General features: G+C 30.2%; 5 non-coding genes across 5 annotated transcripts; 1 reads left to right on the top strand and 4 right to left on the bottom strand.

Annotated features, from left to right (window-relative positions):
- Positions 1 to 4,208: 4,208 nt before the first annotated feature.
- Trnas-uga (transfer RNA serine (anticodon UGA)) lies at positions 4,209 to 4,290 on the top strand. The gene has a single exon. It is a non-coding gene; the product is annotated as a tRNA-Ser (tRNA).
- A 6,117-nt stretch (positions 4,291 to 10,407) lies between these two features.
- Trnas-uga (transfer RNA serine (anticodon UGA)) lies at positions 10,408 to 10,489 on the bottom strand. The gene has a single exon. It is a non-coding gene; the product is annotated as a tRNA-Ser (tRNA).
- A 4,845-nt stretch (positions 10,490 to 15,334) lies between these two features.
- On the bottom strand, positions 15,335 to 15,416 carry Trnas-uga (transfer RNA serine (anticodon UGA)). The gene has a single exon. It is a non-coding gene; the product is annotated as a tRNA-Ser (tRNA).
- Positions 15,417 to 19,626: 4,210 nt separating this feature from the next.
- On the bottom strand, positions 19,627 to 19,708 carry Trnas-uga (transfer RNA serine (anticodon UGA)). The gene has a single exon. It is a non-coding gene; the product is annotated as a tRNA-Ser (tRNA).
- Positions 19,709 to 25,455: 5,747 nt separating this feature from the next.
- Positions 25,456 to 25,528, bottom strand: Trnat-ugu (transfer RNA threonine (anticodon UGU)). Its single transcript has one exon. It is a non-coding gene; the product is annotated as a tRNA-Thr (tRNA).
- Positions 25,529 to 26,378: the final 850 nt, after the last annotated feature.

The following is a 26,378-nucleotide window of genomic DNA, read 5'->3' as shown; positions in this document are numbered from 1 at the left end:
TTGTTTTTTACAAACAAAAGAAAAATAGTATGAAATGCTTTAAGCAAAAATGATAAGCAGCCTCCAGTGAGGATCGATCTCACTATCCCTGGTTTACAACCCCAGTGCTCTAACCACTAAGCTTTGTAGGCTCATTTTGTAGGATAAAGGTAAATATAAATTAAAATAATCTGCTTAGTAAATGAACATCTGTGACGAGAATAGTTCGATATGTGCGTGGGTTATACTGGTTTACACGTTTCAACCATTAGGAAAAAGTTGGCTGTTTATTTGTTGTGTTGTATATTTATAATCAATCTTTAGTTAGATGATATTAATAATCAGTGTTTGCTTAACTCATCAGTTTCATATAGATTGTTTTATTTTATTACATCCTTCTATATGTGTTTTTGAGTAAAAAAAATACCTGCGCTGTCATATACTAGTATTATATCAAATTATCTTTAAGCGGCTATGGAAAAAACCTTAAATTCACAATGAAATAACATGTATTTACAGCAGCTCTGCTTTGATATTGTGTCGGCATCAAATAAATTACTGAAAAGAAGTAAATAAATAAATAAAAAAGGCATGACCTCGACGTGATTCGAACACGCAACCTTCTGATCTGGAGAAAGACGCGCTACCGTTACGCCACTACGAGTGACAGTGAAATGAAATAAAACTTTTAACATTTAGAGAAACATTTCTTTATAGTTAATTTGAACAATATGAACCTAATTGTTAAAAAGAAATATTATATTCATAGTAAAACGTTAAAATGTTTTCTAAAACGTATAAAAATTGAATTTTACCCGAGAAGAAAATTATATTCGCTGCGAGCAGGGTTCGAACCTGCACGGGCAATGCACAATTGATTTCAAGTCCAACCAAGTAACCAATCGGCGCATCACAGTGGTATCGATGTTTTTAATGAGTGCTATAATGTATTCACAACTGACAGGTCAATGAAATCAGAACATGTCATCCTGTAAACTTCATATTTATTTATCTGTTATATATGATATAAACAATTTTTCAGGTTGGTATATAGTCCGATTTGGCATGTCAGTTAGCACTCATTTAAATATTTGAAACAATTTCAGCTCTTTCGTGTGATTTAACGAGAATTAATATAGAGTGTATAATCATTTCTTTTTGAAAAGTCCCTCTAGCTTAATTCATAAGTTTTCATCGCAGTCGCAATAGCACAGTCAGGAAAGTAATTTGTCCACTAAATGAGAGGTATATGGTCAGATCCCTAAGTGTTGCTTTCATTTTAGAGCACTCTTTCTTTATATTTGCAGTATATTTCAATTGAAATTGCCCAGCGTTTGCAAACTTACCTACATGGATATGAAGCAACTTAGAGAAACACTGTTTTGCCTCGATTTGTGTTTTACGGCATTGAAATGTCATTAGTTGATTTAATCCGAATAAATTTTAAATATTAATTCTTACACCTTGTATTTTAAAAACAATATTGTAGACAGACACTGCAACTTGGAGATCGACACTAAATATTATAATGGAATTCATCGTTATTATAGAACGTTTTGTCAAAAGTGAATAGGTATTTATTTTTTTGCCAGCAGCTGCGATTTGAAACATCGTTCTTTGTAAAGACTGTTTTAATGAATAGTTTCGTTCTTCCTGTCAACGCATCAGATAAGAAAAAAGTTAAATTCGATTGAAATGGGTGTACAAAGTTTTTATAATTATTAAGAGACTGAACTACTTTCTGCTATTATGTGTATGTTTTTATATAATGAAAAACATGATTATTTCCATTTCATATCAATATAATTATGTTAATCCTAGAACGAAAATAAAATCTTTTCAATCAATTTCATAAATCCTACTCTCTATTGCTTGAAAGTGATTTTGAAATCGTCGATCAATACAGAGATAATAACCTTTTAATATATTATGCTAGAACATTGACATATATTGTCAGTTTTGTTATTAATCCTTAAGATAAAATATTCATATTTGAAAAGAAACATGAGCGGTTTACTATTACTAGTTTGCTAAATATAACTTTAAACGAGCGAAAAAATACAAAAACAATCTTCTTTGGGATTTCACACAATGTCGCACATCACCTGAAGGAAAAGCTTTTATAATATTTGGTGGAACTTGGATTAAAATAGTTTTCATGTAGCATGTCTTGTGTATAATGTTCATGTATTATGTATAAACACTGTTCAAATGTAGGTCCTTCATTTAAAGATACACAAGAAAATCCATTGAGACAAAATTGTAAATAATATAAAATAAATAAGGAATTACTCTCGTATTTTTAAGAAAACATACATTTCATAGGTATATTATTGCAGAAGAATAAAGTGAAATATTTTGTTGATGAATTTTGTTTCAAATATGATTGATACTTCATCTGAGAGAACAAAAACAGTTGAAATGAAAAGCTTTTAGGATATTAACCTAAAAGGATATATTCTACCAGAAGAAACACTTCTAGAAATTCGTTACATTTTGATGGGAAGATTTAAAACAAAATTTTCGGAGGTTCTTTCGCCAGAAGGAAGGTTAGCGATGGAACAGACTGCAAAAAACGATGAAATGATGACATAAATATAGTTATATAAAAGAGGAAAATTTTTGTATATAATGATGAGGATCAATGATAAATTCATTCAGATATTTCATTTTAAGTCATATAACATATACGTCTTAAAACAAGTATAATATATTTTCTACAACGCTTGGAAAATTTGTGTCCCTGTGGTAGATTTCAAAAACGCAGACGAGACAGATCTAAAACATATTGATACAATAGAAAGTGGTAACTAAAATAGACATTGCATAACAAAAACTGACAACGTGTGATCAATATATTTACAGTTCCTTGGAATCGGAAGGATGACTTGTATCTACCAGCTTAACATCCGCAAATTTGTTTATCTTAATTGAGCAGCATTGTACCTGGATATATAAAATACTTGCCAACCAGTTTTAGAATATTCAAGAAACCCCAAACAGGAGCCGTTTACGTCCATGGTTTTAAGTAACGTAATGATACCAGGATAACATTCGGCTACTTTAAGAAAGATTGTAACAATTATCGATGTGTTCTCATATCTGTTAGTATCTATCACGCAGGAAAATATAGTATCTTCACTAGGTTATCGTAGGAAGGAACTCACAGTACAACTTGTGAATAATCTTTTATGTTAAAGATATTGAGTTTTGTTGAAAATAATTTTTGTTCTCAATTTTTAGAAAGCTTTAAATTCTTCTTTTGTTTTGATCGGTACTTAAATTGAATAGCCACTGTTGTGTAACATTAAACTTTAGACATGCATTAAATTATTTCATTTCCTATTGTGATACGTAATGCATTGTTTCTTTCCAAAGAGCAAAGGTGAACGGTGTACTTATACTATTGTTGATACTGTTTTTATATGCCCAAGCTTTGTTTTGATCGCAGGCTCTATAACGAAGGTGTTGAGCTCGTAGGCCCTCATTTTAACAGATCACAAAAATGTGAAAGATTCGTCGTTAAGTAGTGATATTTGCAATTTTTTTTTATAAACTGTTACAATATAAATATTTTTTTTGGTAAAATTTACGAGCAGCCCGACGTGAAGATTGAACTTACGACCCCTGGTTAACAAGATCAGTGCTGTAACCACTGAGCTGTGGAGGCTCATTTTATATGATAAAGGTTTATAGAAATTTGATTAGGTTTATACGTCTCAACCATTCTGGAATAAGTCAACTATTTACATGTATTTGTTCTGCTATATATTTTTATTAAATCTTTAGTTAGATAATAAGTGCACTTTCTACAGTAAGATAATCAGCCTTTATTAAATTGTATAACACTTCTTAAAATTTCTGTTTTCACTTTCTAAATACTATCTAGTTTCATATTATAAAATTATCATTTAATACTTTTATATAACACGCACAACTGTTAAACCAAATCAGTCTAACTACTTATGTTTCGTTCATCACTTTTACTACTAATTAAAGCAAGAGCGATCAGTGATCACATGTGTCATTTCTTGATAGCCATTTGCATGTCACAAAACTCATTAAAGGGTCATAACTCTAACAAGAATCATTGAACCGGATTTTGCCAGATGTGTCAGTTTATAGGTATTACATACATGTTGTAATTGTTAATGGTCTATTTCATCAATCACAGATGTTTTCACACAGCAATAAAAAAACGGAATACACTTTTCCTAATCGCATATGCAGCTGTGATGGCCGAGTGGTTAAGGCGTTGGACTTGAAATCCAATGGGCATTGCCCGCGCAGGTTCGAACCCTGCTCGCAGCGAATTATTTTATCAAATCCTATACAGTTCAGAAAATTTGAACATCTAAACATATGTTTAGAAATATATGCTATTTTCTGCAAATATATTATTTTAACGATAACTTAAAGACATTATTGTGTATATAAAGAGCATGACTGTATAACTGTAAATACACTGAAAATAATAATTATCTGAATAATTGTAAAAATTTATAAACAAGATTAACAAGGAAAGTCGTCGTTCAATGAACGTAACCCCCACACGACCCAGCAACAAGAACCAACGGCAAGGAGCCCAGGCGGACCCCAAACAAAAACAGGACAGGGCACAAGGCAGAGCACGGATAGTCTAATTATTAAAATAATAAATATTTTGTAACCGATAAGGAATTCAAAGAAAACAAATAAATGATTGAATAAAAGGCCCACAATGTCAAAGGGCACAGGGGAAGGGGTCAGGAGACGACCCGGACAAGGGGGTAAATTAAAGAAAAAAACTAGGGGCAAAGATGAAGATACTTACCGTAGAAGAGAAAACAACAAGGGACACAAGCAAAAGTGTCACCAAAACAGTATGAAACAACATAGACAACACAGAGGGGCGCCGCCTTGGAACGTACAGCAGCACAAGTACTGCTGGGGAGTTTAAACTGGTTAATGGTGCACCAAACCTTACTCTTATTCCCCCAATGTTCCTATAAACGAGGCAGTGTAAATAAAATGAATCCCCGCCAAGTGAAATTCTAACAGTTGTTATGGTTCCAAAAGGTTAGATAAGTAAAACACCAAAATAATAATGTAGAAACATTTAAAAGTAAACCACAATGACCATAACAAAAGTACTCAATGTCCTGAAAGAAGACAGAGCAACAAGAAAATCACTTACCAAAGTCCGACGAAGCAAGGCAGAAGACGAACATTTAGGCAATTCACTCCCAAAGTGCTTTAAGAACTGTCCATCATAGAGTCTCTCCCACTTGGTCCGTCAGATGTAATCTAAAGAGGAAAGCGTAGTGTCCAACTGTAAACGAGTTGAACACTAAGCATGCAGTATGTCTTAAAACAGTAGGGGTCATAACTTCTTTTGATAAAATGATTTTAGTTAAAACAGCAGAAAAATTACTATGACCCAAAATTTGACGAAGTTTGTAAATCACATCGCCATAAAAACCTAATCCTATATATTATAAAGTAAAATGAGACCACGACAAAAATTACTCTTTCCTGTACAAATGTGTAGCCGCTATCTACACCTTTCCACAACACAGTCGGGCATAATTTCTGGTTTTATGAGCATGATTGAAGTTTTGGGATAGACAAAATGCCTAAAAGACAGACAGTATTACTAACAGACAGAATGACAGACAATATACCTCCGAATCATTCAATACTGGAGCATACAAAGATCATTGCAGCTAGAGTCCCAACCTTTTTAATTTTGTACCGCTCTCAAATAAAAGTAAATACTACGGGTAAATCACACAGTTTATCAAGTGTGCATAATAAAGGCAATCCTTGTACAATATGGACCAGGATAGAGCAATTATGTCTGAAGAAAATAATTTAAAACACTTTTGACTTATGAAGTGTATGCAAACATGAGTTCATGTATCGTTACTGTCATGTTTTCGACTATTGACTAGCCAATATATTGTAAAATAATTTACAGGAAAGAAATCGTATTCTTTGTCAAGAAAAAATATTACCATATTTCCTACTTCAATATTTCCAATAATAATAATAATAATTATAATAATAATAATAAAAATAATAATAAAATATTCACAAATAGCATACATGTGTGTTATATTATTATGATTATAGTAATTTAAAAAACATTCAAATTTCCTACGAACATTTATTCATAAAGGCAGATAAACCACATTTTATTATAGCTGTAATTCTATGGTATATTTTTTGTGATCTTCGATAGATTGACAAACGAATGTGAAAGTTATATTTCATATCATTTTGATTATAATGCATGAAATGTAATATCAGCCACTATTTACACAGAGATTCAGAATAATGATACATTTGAATGAGCGAATGAACTAAGTTATAAAAATATTTATAAAACATTATAACAGAACTATTACAATGTCTGAAAAGGATCAAAACGATATATTTACCAAATTTGTAAACGATTTTTGGTATTGTGAACCAAGACCAAGTAAACCAAATTTTATTAATTTATCAAATGGTGAACGCTTTCAGTGAAGTTCTATTGCTTACAATAAGTTTAAAATAAATTGTCTTTTGTTTTAATTTTAAAATTACTAAACGTGAAAGCTAGTGATAAGTGAGCACATCGCAAAGATTTTTCATTAATTTATCCTTTTATTATATCAAACGCTGAAGACTGTGCTTTTATCATTCGTATCTGTGGACCAATTTAATTTCAATTTAATGTTGAATTTTTCACTTTTGCTGTTGTATCTTTATTAGTTGTATAACTACCCTCTTTGTCTTTTGTTTGTTGTAAACGTATTGCGCCGTCCACTTCACATTTAGCAGCCTCCTCCATGGCTATACGTCCTTCTGGAGAAAGACCTTCGGAAAATTTTGCACCAAATCTTCTGAGAAGAACTCCGCGTATTTCTATTAGATCATCTGCGGGCAAGTTATATCCATTTAAATTTTCTTGCATAAATTTTGCTATTCTATCCATTGTGTACTCATACAGGACTGAAATTATATAAATACAGTCTTAAAAGATACATTTTTGTTGACTTATTTTCATTTCAAAATTGAAACAACTTAGATGTGGCACAAAAACAGCAACGAAAGTCACTGTTATTAACGTCTTAAAAATCTCAAATATATTTGGCACACAATCTTTTAATATTTAATCATACAGTGTATATTTGAATTCGAATTTACTAAAGAATGTAACGTAACGTAATGATTTATCATACAGTAATTTGTATTAATTTATTTCTATTTATAGCATGCATAATGCAGCCGCAATATTTAATATAATTATATTGATTACAAACCATTTAATGAATATTATACCTACATTTTTTTAATCATAACAACCCATACAAAGTTTAATCACTTATTCCATTTAAGAACGTGCGCTGCGAATGATATGTTTTCCTTTCTGATTTATCTATCTACAATGAATATTTTTTTATATAATATAACATATGTATTTAAAAGTATACCAATCAATTTTTACACAAAGCTCATCACTTACATCAGACGTTGATGTTCTACTCCACGTACAAAAGTGAAAATATTTGTCTTCCGCCTGAGGCATTTGAACTAAAAGAAAACACATATCTGTAAATTTACTTGCCAATAAAAGCGACTGCAATATGGCCAAAGTACGAAATATAATACAGAAAATGAATCTTTAATGTTTGTACAGGAATTCAGACCAGCGTACAATATATTTTGATGATTACAGTAAACAATTTTCGTATCAAATAAACTCCACTATAATTATAATGTTCATTGCTTTATTGTGTGTAGTGTCAGTTATTTCGAGATGGGCGGTGTTGGGACGACCTTTAGCCTGTTGCTTTTATTTATGTATTGTGTTAAGATATTTAATAGTAAATGCCAACATCCATTTTGTAGACAAGCGAAAAGTCAATGATAATGAAACATAAAAAGCACTTTAAATCTTGAAATATACTGTTTCATTAAAAATAAAAAATGTTTTATTTTCCAGTGTGACAAAACGGTCATTTACAGAAATGTAAGTTCCCTATTTTTATCATTTTAAGCCATACTTAAACTTCAAGTGCGACTAAACGGAACATTTTTAGAAATATAAGAAACATGAATGAATGAATGAAGTACTTTATTCTATTTATCTTCGATAAGAAAACAAAACGATTTTTATTTTATTTACTTTTGAATGCGTTAATGTCGTTTCCTTATATTATTTCTCGGCAAATAACCCCATTTTACGTTTCGTTTTGCTGCTTTCACGGAATCCAGTAGATCCGTCATGTTGGTCAGTTTACAAACATAACTTAGTCTAATATTTAATGAGTGTTCTCTCAAACCTATGTTTTAATTTGTGTTTTGCTAGATCTTTAGATCATATTGATGAGGAGTTTAATTAGCTGACAAAACAAAGAAAGTGCGTATCAAACTTATTACAGGGGGAACTTTCATAAGTTTGCCGTTATTAAAACTGACTTATTTATGTCTATTGAATTGCAGCTGTATGGAAACACAATTTGACTATTATTGTCATTAGAAATTTTGTACTAGACGAATTTTCACAGAAAAAAAACAAAGTAACAAATAGTTATTAATAACATAATTTTGGTGCTAAAACAAAGAAAATGTATTGATTTATTTTGTGCATGAACATATATGAGCCTCATTTGTTAATTAATTTGCTATAAAGAAAATAGTTATTCTATCATACTTACTGTACTTTGGTTTTTAATTCAGTGAACATTCTATAAAACCAATTCTTGAACTCAATGAGCCGCAATACCCCAATTAAATTTAACGTTTTTCACAAACTTGAGTAATGTTGTCTGTACAGACTGCATACAAAAGTTCGTACAAATTTCATAAAACATTGCAATTCCTATTTTTATTCAAGTAGCTTTCCTTTATAAAAAAAGGTCTATTGAAATTTACTTTGTAAAAGAAATATTATATATTTTCTGCAACGCTTGAAAATATTGCTTTCCTGTGATTGATTTCAATAAATCGAGCTATTTCAAAAACGCCAAAGACATGGATGTAAAACATGTTGCTACAACAGGAAAATCGTAACTAAAATAGGCATTGCATGAATAGGTAAAATGTATTAAACTGACAACGTTTCATCTATATATTTCATTATTCATTGGAACCAGATGATTATCATATATCTGCTAGGTTGAATTCCACTAATTTGTTGCACATGATTTTGTTTCTGGATATAAAAAATAACTTGCAAACCAGTTAAGAGTATTCAAGAAAGGCAAAAAGGGGCCATTTACTTCCATGATTTGAGTAAAATTATTATACCGGGATGACATTAACGCAGCTACTTCTAGGACGATTATAACACGTATTGATGTTTCCTCATAACTATAAGTATCTATCACCTAGGGAAATATAGTATCTTCACTAGGTTATCGTAGGGAGAAACTCACAGTACCATTTGTAAATACTCTTTTATGTTAAAGATATATTTTAATATTTTGAAGAAAATATTATTTATTTTCAATTTTAAGAAAGCTTTCAATTATTTTCTTGTTTGGATCGGTACTTATATTGAATAGGTATTGCTGTGTAACGTTAAACTTTAAACATTGTTTCATTCTATTGCATTGTGTAAATATAAAGACGCTAAGTTTACGTTATAGGAGATTGACACGAATTGTCAGTTGTTGAGTAGTATTGACCATTGTCTGGTGTCAAGAAATGTAAAAAATCTTTACATACATGTCTGGCGAAACAATCCAAATCAAAAGTTGCATTTCTGTTTTTTGAAAACTGTTTATTTTTTAAGTGTTTGTTGATATTGTGACACGACATGGATCGGCCATATGTCTATTTCCTAAATAGAAAACTGTGTTGGATGCGTTGCCTCTTTTGAAAAAATGATTTATTCATCCACCGTTCATAAATGTTATTTCTCCATATTGATGTTTCTGATTGTGAAATAAATGATAAAGTTTAAAAAAATGATTTCTTTTTTTATTTAAAAAATTATAGGTATATAATAAAAGGAAAATTCTGTTGTAGTAGCTTTCCGAGGCAGTTGGTAGACCTTCGGTCTCGCGAGATATCAATTTTACTACGCTGCTCGTAGCAAAAAACAAGGCCTCGGAAAGGTACTACAACATAATATACCGTATTTCTATCAAATCATTTTCTTGCTCTTGTAAATACATAAATTAATGAAATACAAATGTAGCATGACCTCGACGTGATTTGAACACCACCACCACCAGGCTCGAGTCTGAGGCGATACCGTTGTGTCTTGAAAGTCATCTATTTAGAAATGAATTATAGAACGTTGTAAAACATTTAATCATCACTTATAAAAATCATTCATTACAGTCAATATCTACTGTTTATTAATTGACAAAACGAAATAACGTAATGAAACGTGATATATGACCGATATCCAAGATTCTATAACATACAAAATGCAATTTACCCAAAATTCGCTGCGAGCAGGGTTCGAACCTGCGCGGGCAATGCCCATTGGATTTCAATTCCAACGCCTTAACCACTCGGCCATCACAGTTGTATATAAATAGAAGTAGATACTAGAAATTGATTTATATATTTATGTAGTAATCGAAACCGTTTATTAACTTCTGATACCTGATATTTGCAATTTATTAGATGATACATTTTGAAATATGATCGACTCTATTGCTTAACGTTTCTTGTTACAATTTACTGAGTAAAATCTGTTGACAAATATAATGATATACATAATGAAACATAATGCGATAAAAGAGGAAAATGCATCAATATTACATAACAAGTAATACTTTAATTGATATTTGATTCCAAATTAATATTCAATAATGAACTAAAATGAGATAAACACTTTTGGCACCTGAAGTAAATTATGCTTTAGAATATTTATATTTGGATGCACATCATCTTATAAAGAACAATTGTAGAAAACAAATATTAGAATGTACTGATAGACAGCATACCGTGTTTAACTTTGTCTCACGGGAGTGTTGAGCTCGATGGCTCTCATTTTAACACATCACCTAAATGTGAAAGAGCCTTCGTTCAGTTGGTGAAACATACAGTCGATTGTTTTTTATAAACAATAGAAAATTAGTATGAAATCTTATAAGCAAAAATGATATGCAGCCCCCAGTGAGGATCGAACTCACGACCCCTGGTTTACAAGACCAGTGCTATAACCACTGAGGCTTATGTTATAGGTTTATACAAATTAAAAGTGAGCTGCTTATTGGACATCTGTGACGAGACACTAAAGATTCGATGAGTGCATGGGCGTTTTATTGGTTTACTCGTTTCATTAATCGAGAAAAAAAATCAACTATTTACTTATCCTGTTATAGGTCTCATCCAGGTACGGAATTCAACCCAACCTGTTATAGTCTAGAAAGAAGTTCTTTTAAATTTCAAAGTGGTCCAATTTAAGTAATCTCTTGCTTGATTTGTCATAGTTAAAGTGCATTTATTGCATCTGTGTAGTTTGTGTGTGTTAATATGATGATTTTAAAAGTTGTTTGTTTTTTGTGTATTCTTTAGGACTTCATTTGTTGGCGGAAGAATAAAAGCTGCACTACCCACCAGCAGTCAGGAGTATTTAAAGTGGTGAATTTAAACAGTTTGACAACAGAATGATGATTTCTGGAATATAGTAGATGGCTAACATATTATATTTTGGGCCTCATTTGACTTACATAGTGTTGATGTTTATAGTTGAAAAACATCTAGAAACAAAGTGATCCCTCGGAAGCATTAATCACAACAAAATTACAAGAGAACTGCTAACTGGGTTTGATTGAGTCTGTACATGAGGGATAATAAATACGGGCAACATCTCTCACGCCCACTAGCACCGGTTTGAGTGATACTCAATTCTCAACACTTAATAGTGCTGGCATCAATGATCCCGAAGGATCAGAAAAATATAACAACACTGAAGTGAAGTACGGGGCAACTTTTTACGGCTGCCACACATCACTTGACACCTGCTGTTGTGAATTATAAAAATCTGGAAACAAAGTGATCCCTCGGAAGCATTGAAGACTGTATATAATTCATCAAGAACAGTAGAATCCAGAATAAAGCCTCAAAGTTTACTGATTAACTACAGAACAAAGAGTACGAAAATTCACTGGGCCGAGACATTCAAGTCCAACCGAATTTTTAATGTGTGATATAACTTGTTTACAACTGACAGGTAATAAAATCAGAATATACCAACCTGTAAACTCTCTTATATCTGATATAACAGTTTATTAATCTATATGATATTATTATAATGTATATATAATCTGACTATATATCAACTTGAAAAACTTGCTAATATATATATATTATATATCATTATACCACTCATTTAAATATTTGACATAATTTCGACTCTGCCCGTGCGATTTACGAGAATTAATATTGATTGTATAACTAATTGTTTGAAAAGTCACTCTAGCACTCTAGCTTAATGCATATGTCGTCATAGCATTTGCAATAGCACAATAAGGTAAGTAATTTGTCTAATATATGAGAGGTCAGATTCCTAACCGTTGCAATTATTTTAGAGTTACTCTTTCTTTATTTTTGCAGTATATTTTAATTGAAATTGCCCCGAGTTTGCAAACTTATCTACATGGATATGAAGCAACTTAGAAAAACATCGTTTGAAACTTTGATTTGTATTGTGTTTTACGGTATTGAAAAGACATTTATTGATTGAATGAGAATAAATTTTAAATATTAATTCTTTATTTTTGCAGTATATTTCAACTGAAATCCCCGAGCATTTGCAACTTATCAACACGGATATAAAGCAACTTAGATAAACACTGTTTTGTATCGATTTGTAGTGTTTGTTGCGGCGTTGAAATGCCATTTATTGTTTTAATCCGAATAAATTTTTAATACTAATTCTTACACCTTGTATTTAAAAAAGTATAGACTTTAAGTGTGCAAAACATTAAAATCAAAACGAACAACATACAAAAACAACCATCGCTTTGGTGAGTTTATTTAGTTAAAATAATATATTTTTCCCAAAGTAAAAAGTGTTTTTGAACAAACATAAGAATAATTAAGATTTACCTTTATGCAAGGAAAACATCCAATATTGTAGACAGACACTGCACCTTGGAGATCGACAGTAAATATTATAATAGAATTCATCGTTATGATAGAATGTTTTGTCAAATGTGAATATGTATATTTTTTGCCAGCAGCTGCGATATAAAACATCGTTCTTTGTAAAGAGAGTTTTAAAAGTTTCGTTCTTTCTTTCAACGCACCACAAATGAAAAATAATTGAATTTGATTGATTCAGAGACTAAAATACATTCTGCTATTATTTGTATGTTTTTGATATCATGAAAAACATGATTATTTCCATTTCGTATCATTATAATTATGTTAATCTTTGGCCAAAAATATAATCTTTTCAATCAACTTCATGAATTGCTTGAAATTGATTTTGAAATCGTCAATTATATAAGGGATAACACGCCTTGAATGTGAAATGCTAGAACATTGATAAATATTGTCACTTTTGTTATTAATCCTTATTATAAAATATTTATATTTGAAAAGTAACAGGAGCTGTTTTTTATTACTTGTTTGCAAAACTATCTAAACGAATATCTCCCAAAGGTTATCACACAATTAAGCGTATTGTTGAAGTGTCACTGAATGAATTATATATTTTGGTGAAATTTGGATTAAACCATTCTTCATTTATTTCATTCGTAAAATGTATTCCATGAGTAAATAATTGCAGATGAATTAGTTAACATATTCTGTTCCTGAATTCTGTATCAAATATGACTGACACTTCACTTGAAAATAGACAAACAATTGAAATGAACAATTTTGTTCTTTTCATAGAGGCTAACTTAAAAGGATATATTTTACCCGAAGAAACACTTCTAGAAATCCGTTACATTTTGATGAGAAGATTTAAAACAAAGTTTTCGGAGGTTCTTTCACCAGAAGGAAGGTTAGCGATGGAACAGACTGCAAAAGACGATGAAATGATGACATAAATATAGTTAGATTAAAGAGGAAAATTCTTGAGTATAATGATGAGAATCAATGATAAATTCATTCAGATATTTCATTTTAAGTCACATAACATTTACGTCTAAAAACAAGTATAATATATTTTCTACAACGCTTGGAAAATTTGTGTTCTTGTGGTAGATGTCAAAAACGCAGAAGAGACAGATCTAAAACATGTTGATACAATAGGAAATGGTAACTACAATAGACATTGCATAAATATATACTGACAACGTATAATCAATATATTAAATCTAATTCCTTGGAATCGGAAGGAAGACGTGTATCTACCAGCTTAACATCCGCACATTGGTTTATCATAATTGAACAGTATTGTACCTGGATATGTAAAATACTTGCAAACCAGTTTTGGAATATTCAAGAAACGCAAAAGGGGCCGTTTACTTCCATGTTTTCTAAGTAACGTAATTATACTTGGATGAAACTCAAGCAGCTACTTTTAGGAAGATTGTAACACTTACCGATGTTTTCTCATTATTACTAGCATTTATTACGCAGGGAAATATAGTATCTTTACTAGGTTATTTTAGGAAGGAACTTATAGCACTACTTGCAAATACTCATTTACTTAAAGATATGGATCTTTTAGAAGAGATTTCGTTTCCACTTTAAGAACACTCAGTTTTTCGATATGAACATTAAATGGCTACTGTTATATAACATTAAACTTTAAAAATGTATTATTCTATTTCATTGTCTAATTGCCATACGTTATTTAATATTTATTACTGGCAAATAAGACAAAAGACTCTGTGTTGACCATATACTTATAGTTAATATTTTACTTTAAAATTGTTCATCAAATGATTTGTTATTATCGTTAAAATGTAAATACATTGTTGTATATGTTTTGTAAAGTATAAAACAATACATTTTTATGTTAAATCATGTTTAAATATCGTACCTTTCTGTCGTGTATTTTTCTCTTCTTTTTTTCTGTGATATACCTTCACTAAATGACTTTGTAAGGTTTGAGATGTTTGCTTTCGGCGGTCTTGAAATAAGCAATTATATCTATTTTATTGTATTGTCACATTAGCATCAGCGTTGTTTGTGCTGTGTGGATGCTGTAAAAGTCGGCCCGTACACTCAATAAGGGATGTTATATTAATCATTCAGCATGACATTATTGTGTTGGTGGTATTTAAAATTCAATCTATTTGATCTTTTTCTTCATGCAAAAAATTAATGTATTATGAAATTTTGTAAAGCATATAATCATTAAAATCATTACAGTCCAGGTTTACTAAAACGAAATAACATAATGAAACGTGGTGTATGCATATGCAATATTTATTTACCCAAGAAAGATTAAAAATATTTTCGCTGCGAGCAGGGTTCGAACCTGCGCGGGCAATGCCCATTGAATTTCAAGTCCAACGCCTTAACCACTCGGCCATCACAGCTGTATATACATAGTAGTATAAATGGAAATTGATTTATACAATTATGAAATAGCTGAAATTCTGATATCTGATATTTGCAATTTATCAGATTGATAAAACTCGACAAATAATTGAAAGTTTTGCTTAACTTTTTTTGTTAAATTGTATCGAGTTAGAGAAATATTTTGACAATTATAATTATATACATAAATATATTTATGGCGATTAAAGAAAAAATGCAACATTATTACTTTACAAGTGATGGTTTTATAGATATTTGATACCAAATAAATTTTTAAAAAATGAACTAAAATGAGCATATAACACTTTGGCATCTCAAGTGAATTATGCTTTAGAATATTTTATATATGGATGAACATCATCTTGTAAAGAAAAAATGGAGAAAAAAAAAACAACAAACAAACAAAACAAAAAACGGTAAACTATGTTAAACATTGTTAGCTTTGTTTCAATCACTGGCTCTACAACAGAAGTGTTGAGCTCGATGTTTATTATTTAAACACAAAATATACATGTGAAAGAGCCTTCGTTAAGTTGGGTGAAATATACAATTGTTTTTTTATAAACAAAAGAAAAATAGTATGAAATGCTTTAAGCAAAAATGATAAGCAGCCTCCAGTGAGGATCGAACTCACGACCGACCCCTGGTTTACAACCCCAGTGCTCTAACCACTAAGCTTTGTAGGCTCATTTTGTAGGATAAAGGTAAATATAAATTAAAATAATCTGCTTAGTAAAATAACATCTGTGACGAGAATAGTTCGATATGTGCGTGGGTTATATTGGTTTACACGTTTCAACCATTAGGAAAAAGTTGGCTGTTTATTTGTCGTGTTGTATATTTATAATCAATCTTTAGTTAGATGATATTAATAATCCGTGTTTACTTAACACATCAGTTTCATATGGACTGTTTTATTTTATTACATCCTTCTATACAATGTTTATGTTTTGAGTAAAAGGATACATGTGCTGTCATCTACTAGTATAATACCAAATTATCTTTAAGCGGCTATGGAATTTTACCCGTGACGAATATTGTATAGGCTGCAAGCAGGTTCAAACCTGCACGGACAATGCCCATTGGATTGCAAGTCCAACCAAGTAACCACTCGGCCATCACAGCTGTTACGATATTTTCAATGATTGCTATAATGTATTCAAAACTGACAGGTCAATAAAATTAAAATATGTCAATCTGTAAATTTGCTAATATCTTATTTAACAATTAATTTATCTGTTATATGAGATATAAACAATTTTTCAGCTTGTTATATAGCCCAGTTTGGTATGTCAGTAAACACTCATTTAAATATTTGATACAATTTCGTCTCTGCCGTGTGATTAACGAGAATTAATATGGAGTGTATAACTATTTCTGTTTGAAAAGTCACTGTAGCTTAATACATAAGTTGTCACCGCATTCGTAATAGCACAGTCAGGTAAGTAATTTGTCTACTATATAAGAGGTCTATGGTCAAATCCCTAACTGTTGCCATCATTTTAGAGTTACTCTTTCTTTATTTTTGAAATATTTTTAATTGAAATCGCCCAGCGTTTGCAAACTTATCTACATAGATATGAAGCAACTTAGAAAAATGCTGTTTTGCCTCGATTTGTATTGTGTTTTACGGCATTGAAATGTCATTAGTTAATTAAATCCGAATAAATGTAATATTAATTCTTACACCTTGTATTTTAAAAAGAATATAGACTTTTCTAAAATAAGTGCAAAACATATTTATTTAGGTAAAAATGAACAACATACAAAAACAACCAATACATTGGTCAGTTTATTTATTAATAAATATATACTTTTCCCAAAGTTAAAAGTGTTTTTGGACAAACATAACAAAATCTAAGACAATATTTGTCTTTTATGCAAGGACAACATTCAATATTGTAGACAGACATTGCACCTTGGAGATCGACCGTAAATATGATAATGGAATTCATCATTATTATAGAACGTTTTGTCAAAAGTGAATATGTATTATTTTTTTGCCAGCAGCTGCGATTTAAAACATCGTTCTTTGTATGAAAAGTTTCGTTCTTCCTGTCAACATATCAGAAACGAAAAGAAAAGTTGAATTCGATTGAATTGGGTGTACAAAGATTTTATAATTATTCAGAGATTAAACTACTTTCTTCTATTTGTTGTAAGTTTTTGATATCATGAAAAACATGATTATTTCAATTTCGTATCATTATAATTATGTTAATCTTAGAAAAAAAATATAATCTGTTCAATCAATTTTATGAATGCTTCTCTCTATTGCTTAAAATTGATTTTGAAATCGTCAATGAATTCAGAGATAATACTTTTAAATTTAATATGATAGAACGCTGATAAATATTGTCAGTTTTGTTATTAATCCTTATAATGAAATATTCATTTTTGAAAAGTAACACGAGCGGTTTACTATTACTAGTTTACAAAACTATTAATACGAGCGAAAAAAAATATTTCCCATGGGTTATAACACAATGAAGCATATTGCAGAAGTGTCATTGAAGGAATTATATATTTTGGTGAAATTTGGATTAAACCATTCTTCATTTATTACGTTCGTAAAATGTATTCCATGAGTAAATAATTGCAGATGAATTAATTAACATATTTTGTTAATGAATTTTGCATCAAATATGATTGAGTCTTCACTTGAAAATACACAAACAGTTGAAATGAAAAGTTTTGTTCTTTTCATAGAGGATAATTTAAAAGGATATATTTTACCCGAAGAAACCCTTCTAGAAATCCGTTACATTTTAATAAGAAGATTTAAAACAAAGTTTTCGGAGGTTCTTTCACCAGAAGGAAGGTTAGCGATGAAACAGACTGCAAAAAACGATGAAATGATGACATAAATATAGTTATTTTAAAGAGGAATATTCATGAAAATAATTATGAGGATGAATGAAAAAAATTAATTCATATATTTTACTTTAAGTCACTTAACATTTACGTCTTAAAACAAGTATAATATATTTTCTACAACGCTTGGAAACTGTGTCCCTGTGGTAAATTTCAAAAACGCAAAAGAGACAGATCTAAAACATGTTGATACAATAGGAAATGGTAAATAAAATAGACATTGCATAAATATATACTGACAACGTATGCTTTAGATAGTTTTAATTCCTTGGAATCGGAAGGATGACTTGATTCTACCAGCTTAACATCCGCAAATTTGTTTATCATAACTGAGCAGTATTGTACCTGAATATGTAAAATACTTGCAAACCAGTTATAGAATATTTAAGAAACGCAAAAAGGGGCCGTTTACTTCCATATTTTTAAGTAACGGAATTATACCGGGATGAAATTCAAGCAGCTACTTTTAGGATTGTAACACTTACCGATGTTTTCTCATTATTATTAGCATCTATTACGCAGGGAAATATAGTATCTTTACTAGATTATTTTAGGAAGGAACTCATAGCACTACTTGTAAATACTCTTTTACATAAAGATATGGATCTTTTAGAAGAGATTTCGTTTCCACTTTAAGAACACTCAGTTTTTCGATATGAACATTAAATGGCTACTGTTATATAACATTAAACTTTAAAAATGTATTATTCTATTTCATTGTCTAATTGTCATACGTTATTTAATATTTATTACTTGCAAATAAGACAAAAATCTTTGTATATAGTTAATTTTTTACTTTAAAAATGTTGATCAAATGATTTGTTATTATCGTTAAAATGTAAATACATTGTTGTATATGTTTTGTAAAGTATACAACGATACATTTTTATGTTGAATCATGTTTAAATATCGTACCTTTCTGTAGTTTATTTTTCTCTTCTTTTTTTCTGTGATATACCTTCACTAAATGACTTTGTAAGGTTTGAGATGTTTGCTTTCGGCGGTCTTAAAATAAGCAATTATATCTATTTTATTGTATTGTCACATTAGCATCAGCGTTGTTTGTGCCGTGTTGATGCTGTAAAAGTCGGCCCGTACACTCAATAAGGGATGTTATATTAATCATTCAGCATGACATTATTGTGTTGGTGGTATTTAAAATTCAATCTATTTGCTCTTTTTCTTCATGCAAAAATTTAATGTATTATGTAATTTTGTAAAGCATATAATCATTAAAATCATTACAGTCAAGGTTTACTAAAACGAAATAACATAATGAAACGTGGTGTATGCATATGCAATATTTATTTACCCAAGAAAGATTAAAAATATTTTCGCTGCGAGCAGGGTTCGAACATGCGCGGGCAATGCCCATTGGATTTCAAGTCCAACGCCTTAACCACTCGGCCATCACAGCTGTATATACATAGTAGTATAAAATGGAAAATGATTTATACAATTATGAAATAGCTAAAATTCTGATATCTGATATTTGCAATTTGTCAGATTGATAAAACTCGACAAATAATTGACACTTTTGCTTAACGTTTCCTGTTAAATTTTATGGAGTTAGAGAAATATTTTGACAATTATAATTATATTCATAAATATATTTGTGGCGATAAAAGAAAAAAATGCAACATTATTACTTTAAAAGTGATGGTTTTATAGATATTTGATATCAAATAAGTTTTAAAAAAATGAACTAAAATGAGCATATAACAATTTTGGCATCTCAAGTGAATTATGCTTTAGAATATTCGTAATTTTTTGGATGAACATCATCTTGTAAAGAAAAAATGAAAAACAAAACAAAACAAAACAAAAACAAAAAACAAACAAACAAACAAAACAAAAAACGGTTAACTGTGTTTAACATTGTCAGCTTTGTTTTAATCACTGGCTCTACAACTGAAGTGTTGAGCTCGATGTTTATTATTTAAACACAACACCTACATGTGAAAGAGCCTTCATTAAGTTGGGTGAAATATACAATTGTTCTTTTATAAACAAAAGAAAAATAGTATGAAATGCTTTAAGCAAAATTGATAAGCAGCCTCCGGTGAGGATCGAACTTACGACCCCTGGTTTACAACCCCAGTGCTCTAACCACTATGCTTTGTAGGCTCATTTTGTAGGATAAAGGTAAATATAAATTAAAATAATCTGCTTAGTAAATGAACATCTGTGACGAGAATAGTTCGATATGTGCGTGGGTTATACTGGTTTACAAATTTCAACCATTAAGAAAAAGTTGGCTATTGTCGAGTTGTATATTTATAATCAATCTTTAGTTAGATGATATTAGTAATCCGTGTTTGCTTAACACATCAGTTTCATATAGATTGTTTTATTGTATTACATCCTTCTATATATGTTTTTGAGTAAAAAAGTACCTGTGCTGTCATATACTAGTATTATATCAAGTTATCCTTTAGCGGCTATGGAAAAGACCTTCAATTCACAATGAATTAAGAAGCATTTACAGCAGCTCTGTTTTGATATTGTGTCGGCATCAAATAAATTACTGAAAAGAAGTAAATAAATAAATAAAAAAGGCATGACCTCGACGTGATTCGAACACGCAACCTTCTGATCTGGAGAAAGACGCGCTACCGTTACGCCACTACGAGTGACAGTGAAATGAAATAAAACTTTTAACATTTAGAGAAACATTTCTTTATAGTTAATTTGAACAATATAAACCTAATTGTTAAAAAGAAATATTATATTCATAGTAAAACGTTAAAATGTTTTCTAAAACGTATAAAAATTGAATTTTACCCGAGAAGAAAATTATATTCGCTGCGAGCAGGGTTCGAACCTGCACGGGCAATGCACAATTGATTTCAAGTCCAACCAAGTAACCACTCGGCGCATCACAGTGGTATCGATGTTTTTAATGAGTGCTATAATGTATTCACAACTGACAGATCAATGAAATCAGAACATGTCATCCTGTAAACTTCATATTTATTTATCTGTTATATATGATATAAACAATTTTTCAGGTTGGTATATAGTCCGATTTGGCATGTCAGTTAGCACTCATTTAAATATTTGAAACAATTTCAGCTCTTTCGTGTGATTTAACGAGAATAAAAATAGAGAGTATAATTATTTCTTTTTGAAAAGTCCCTCTTGCTTAATTCATAAGTTTTCATCGCAGTCGCAATAGCACAGTCAGGTAAGTAATTTGTCCACTAAATGAGAGGTATATGGTCAGATCCCTAAGTGTTGCTTTCATTTTAGAGTACTCTTTCTTTTTATTTGCAGTATATTTCAATTGAAATCGTCCAGCGTTTGCAAACTTACCTGCATGGATATGAAGCAACTTAGAGAAACACTGTTTCGCCTCGATTTGTGTTTTACGGCATTGAAATGTCATTAGTTGATTTAATCCGAATACATTTTAAATATTAGTTCTTACACCTTGTATTTTAAAAAGAATATAGACTTTTCTAAAATAAGTGCAAAAGATATTTAGGTAAAAACGAACAACATACAAAAACAACTATCACATTGGTTAGTTTATTTATTTATAAATATATATTTTATAGTTAAAAGTGTTTTTGAACAAACATAACAAAATTTAAGACAATATTTGTCCTTTATGCAAGGACAACATTCAATATTGTAGACAGACACTGCACCTTGGAGATCGACACTAAATATTATAATGGAATTCATCGTTATTATAGAACGTTTTGTCAAAAGTGAATAGGTATTTATTTTTTGCCAGCAGCTGCGATTTAAAACATCGTTCTTTATAAAGACTGTTTTAATGAATAGTTTCGTTCTTCCTGTCAACGCATCAGATAAGAAAAAAGTTAAATTCGATTGAAATGGGTGTACAAAGATTTTATAATTATTAAGAGACTGAACTACTTTCTGCTATTATGTGTATGTTTTTATATCATGAAAAACATGATTATTTCCATTTCATATCATTATAATTATGTTAATCCTAGAACGAAAATAAAATATTTTCAATCAATTTCATGAATCCTACTCTTTATTGCTTGAAAGTGATTTTGAAATCGTCGATCAATACAGAGATAATAACCTTTTAATATAATAAACTAGAACATTGACATATATTGTCAGTTTTGTTATTAATCCTTAAGATAAAATATTCATATTTGAAAAGAAACATGAGCGGTTTACTATTACTAGTTTGCTAAAAATAACTTTAAACGAGCGAAAAAATACAAAAACAATCTTCGATGGGTTTTCACACAATGTCGCACATTGTTGAGCTAAATCACTTGAAGGAAAAGCTTTTATAATATTTGGTGGAACTTGGATTAAAATAGTTTTCATTTAGCATGTCTTGTGTATAATGTTCATGTATTATGTATAAACACTGTTCGAATAAAGGTCCTTCATTAAAAGATACACAAGAAAAGCCATTGAGACAAAATTGTAAATAATATAAAATAAATAAGGAATTACTCTCGTATTTTGTAAGAAAACATACATTTCATAGGTATATTATTGCAGAAGAATTAAGTGGCATATTTTGTTGATGAATTTTGTTTCAAATATGATTGATACTTCATCTGAGAGAGCAAAAACAGTTGAAATGAAAAGTTTTATTCTTTTCATAGAGGAAAACTTAAAAGGATATATTCTACCCGAAGAAACACTTCTAGAAATTCGTTACATTTTGATGGGAAGATTTAAAACAAAGTTTTCGGAGGTTCTTTCACCAGAAGGAAGGTTAGCGATGGAACAGACTGCAAAAAATACATATATGACTTAATGACGATGAAATAATTGAAAGACGATGAAATGATGACAAATGATGAATATAGTTATATTAAAGAGGGAAACTCTGAAATATCATAATGAGGATCAATGATAAATTTCTTCAGATATTTCATTTTAAGTCACATGACATTTACTTTGTAAAAAAAGAATATTACATGTTTTTGTCGTAGATAGTATGTTTTCCTGTGGTCGATTTCAATAAATCGAACTATTTCAAAAACACAGACGACTTGGATCTTAAACATGTTGCTGCAAAAGGAAAATGGTAACTAAAATAGGCATTGTATGAATAAGTACGAGTAATAAGTACTGATAGCGTAACTATGATCTATCTTTTATGATTCATTAGCTGTCGTACATCTGCAAACTTGACTTCTGCAAATTCTTTTAACATGGTTTTGTTTCTGGATATTAAAATAACTTGCAAAACGTGAGTTGCATTGGCCATTGTCTAGTGTTAAGAAATATAGTTTTTTACATATATTGCTGGTGTAGTCTGAACAAATAAGAAATGCCAAAGTAAAAAAATACACACACTTAAAACTAAGAAAAACTAAATAACAATAATAAAATTAACAGATCTCTCGATTGTAACGACAACAATAATGAAATGGTGAAAATTGCAGACACTGATTGACTGAGTCTGTTCATGTAGGATAGAAGGTTCAATATCTCTCGTTCTGAAAAGAAATTTTTGGTTTGTTAAAAATATCCATCAAATGATTTGTTTATATCATGAAAAAAATGCAGAATAATATTGATGTTTTGTAATGACGAAAATGATTTATTTTCATGTTCAGTCAGGTTAAAAATATCGTACATTTCTATAATGTATCACTTATTTCTTTCTGTCTGTAATATAACTTCACTAAATGCTCTTGAAATAAGCAAATATATCATATTGTCCTTGGAGATCGTTCAGCATTGACATTATTCATTGTTATTGTGTTAGTGGTCATTTTAAATTTATCATATTTGATCGTTTTCTTCATGCTCGGTTTCGTTCAAATTCCTTCTTGAATACTAAATAATCATCTACAGGATGTGTGCCTGCATTTAAACGTTGTCTTTCAAAAAAGCACTGTCCGTAGCATGATCTATTACATATGTAAATTAAAAAAATGTATGACCTGATATTATTTTAACCCACAACCTTCAGATCAGGAGTCAGACGCGCAACCGTTGCGCCATTAAATCATTTATGTACATATGCACTGTGAAATGTTTCAAAGCGTTTAATCATTACAAAAATATTTCTTTTTATTATATGAACTTAATATAGCTGCAATCTAATTGGTCCAAACAGTAGTCAACAGAAATTTTTATAAAATCATATTCACTATTCACTGGCTGAATTGGATTTTCCTAGTCTTAAAATAGACTAAGACTCATATTCAATTACCATACATCGTAGACTGTTAATTACGTGTGCGCATAAAAATAATGTTTGAGTTTTGTTTATTTAAGCATACTTCTCGATTAAAATATCGTTACTTTATCATTATAGTTTAAGGTTACACCCCAATGATAAGTATAAACTTGAATTACTTTTGTATGCACAGTGTTGGCGTAGTCGTTGCACGCCTGACACATGCGTCTGTCTTCCCATGCTTCAACGAATAAGGCAAAATGGTTAAGGTTGTATTTTTTTCTATAAATTCTTAGCTAATTCATATAATGAAACAATTATTGTGTCATTGAATAAGATGTGATATTCACCGGCAGCGCCTATTGAATTTCAAGTCAAACGCCATAACCACTCGGCCATCACAGCTGTTCAAAAATAGAGGTAGATAATAGAAATTGATTTCTTTAATTCTAAAATATCTAAAACCGTTTATTTACTTCTGATATTTGACAATTTATCAGATTGATAAAATTCGCCAAGTAATTGACTCTATTGGTTAACGTTTCTTGTTACAATTTACCGAGTTAGAGAAATCTTTGGACAAATATAATGATATTTATAATGATACTTATAGCAATAAAAGAAATAAACATTATCATTTTTACAAGTGATGATTTGATCGATATTTGATTCCAATTAATATTTCAAAACTGAACTAAAAATGAACATGCAACACTTTTGGCACCCCAAGTAAATTGTGCTTTAGAATATTTATATTGGGATGTACATCATCTTGTGAAGAAAGATTGTAGAACAAAATATAAAAATGTTACAATGAACTGAAAGAACAGTAAACTGTGTTTAACTTTATTAGCTTTGTTTTGGTCGCGGGCTCTATTACGGAAGTGTTGAGCTCGATGGCTCTCATTTAAACACATTACCTAAATGTGAAAGAACCTTCGTTAAGTTGAGCGAAGCATACTATTGTTTTTTTTATAAACAATAGAAAAATATTGTGATTTTTTCCAGCAAAAATGATATGAAGCCCCCAGTGAGGATCGAACTCACGACCCCTGGTTTACAAGACCAGTGCTCTAACCACTGAGCTATGGAGGCTCATATTATAGGATAAAGGTTTTTATAAATTAAAAATAAGCTGTTTAGTAAATGGACATCTGTGACGAAAGGTGTTCGATATGTGAGTTTTACACGTTTCGTCAATCGAGAAAGAAATCAACTAATCACTCGTCCTGTCATCGTGTAATTGCCATAGGCCATTTAATAATCATTCCGTGTAAAGAAGAAAAATACATTGTGTTAACAATAAACTTACACTTTATTTTTACTTCAAAATAAATCATTCAGTATTAAGACGCTCTGTCTGTGTTAAAGGGAATTAACACGAAATGTCAGAGAATTTGAACACTGCCTAGTGTCAAGAAATATACATAAATGTTTACACACATTTCTAATGAAAAAATAACAAATATGACGAATGCTCTCTGTGACAAAGTAAAGAAAAAAATAAAAAAACACTGATTGATTGAGTCTGTTCATGTGGGATAATGAAAGGTGCAACAAATTTCGTTCTCAAAAGAAAAGTATGGGTTTGTTAAAAATGTTCATCAAATGATTTATTATCATGAAAATGTTAACACATAATTGTAAATGTTTTGTAATGAAGAAAACGATACATTTTTATGTTGAATCATGTTTAAATATCGTACATTTTTATAGTGTATTTTTAATTTCGTTCTGTTGAATTTCCATGATTTGTAATACACCTTCACTAAATGACTTTGTAATGGTTTGAGATGTTTGCTTTTGGCGTTCTTGAAATAAGCAATTATTTCAATTTCATTGTCACATGAGCGTTGTTTGTGCAATGTTGAGGCTGTAAAAGTCGCCCCGTACACTCAATAAGAAATGTTATATTTCTGATCCTTGGAGATCATTCAGCACGACA

Source organism: Ruditapes philippinarum, unplaced genomic scaffold, assembly GCF_026571515.1.
Source record: "Ruditapes philippinarum isolate M1 unplaced genomic scaffold, ASM2657151v2 ctg6309_1_1_1_1, whole genome shotgun sequence".
In the NCBI taxonomy this organism is placed as follows: Eukaryota; Metazoa; Mollusca; class Bivalvia; order Venerida; family Veneridae; genus Ruditapes; species Ruditapes philippinarum.
Note: the sequence above shows the minus strand (reverse complement) of the source record. Positions and strands in the feature narration are given on the sequence as shown.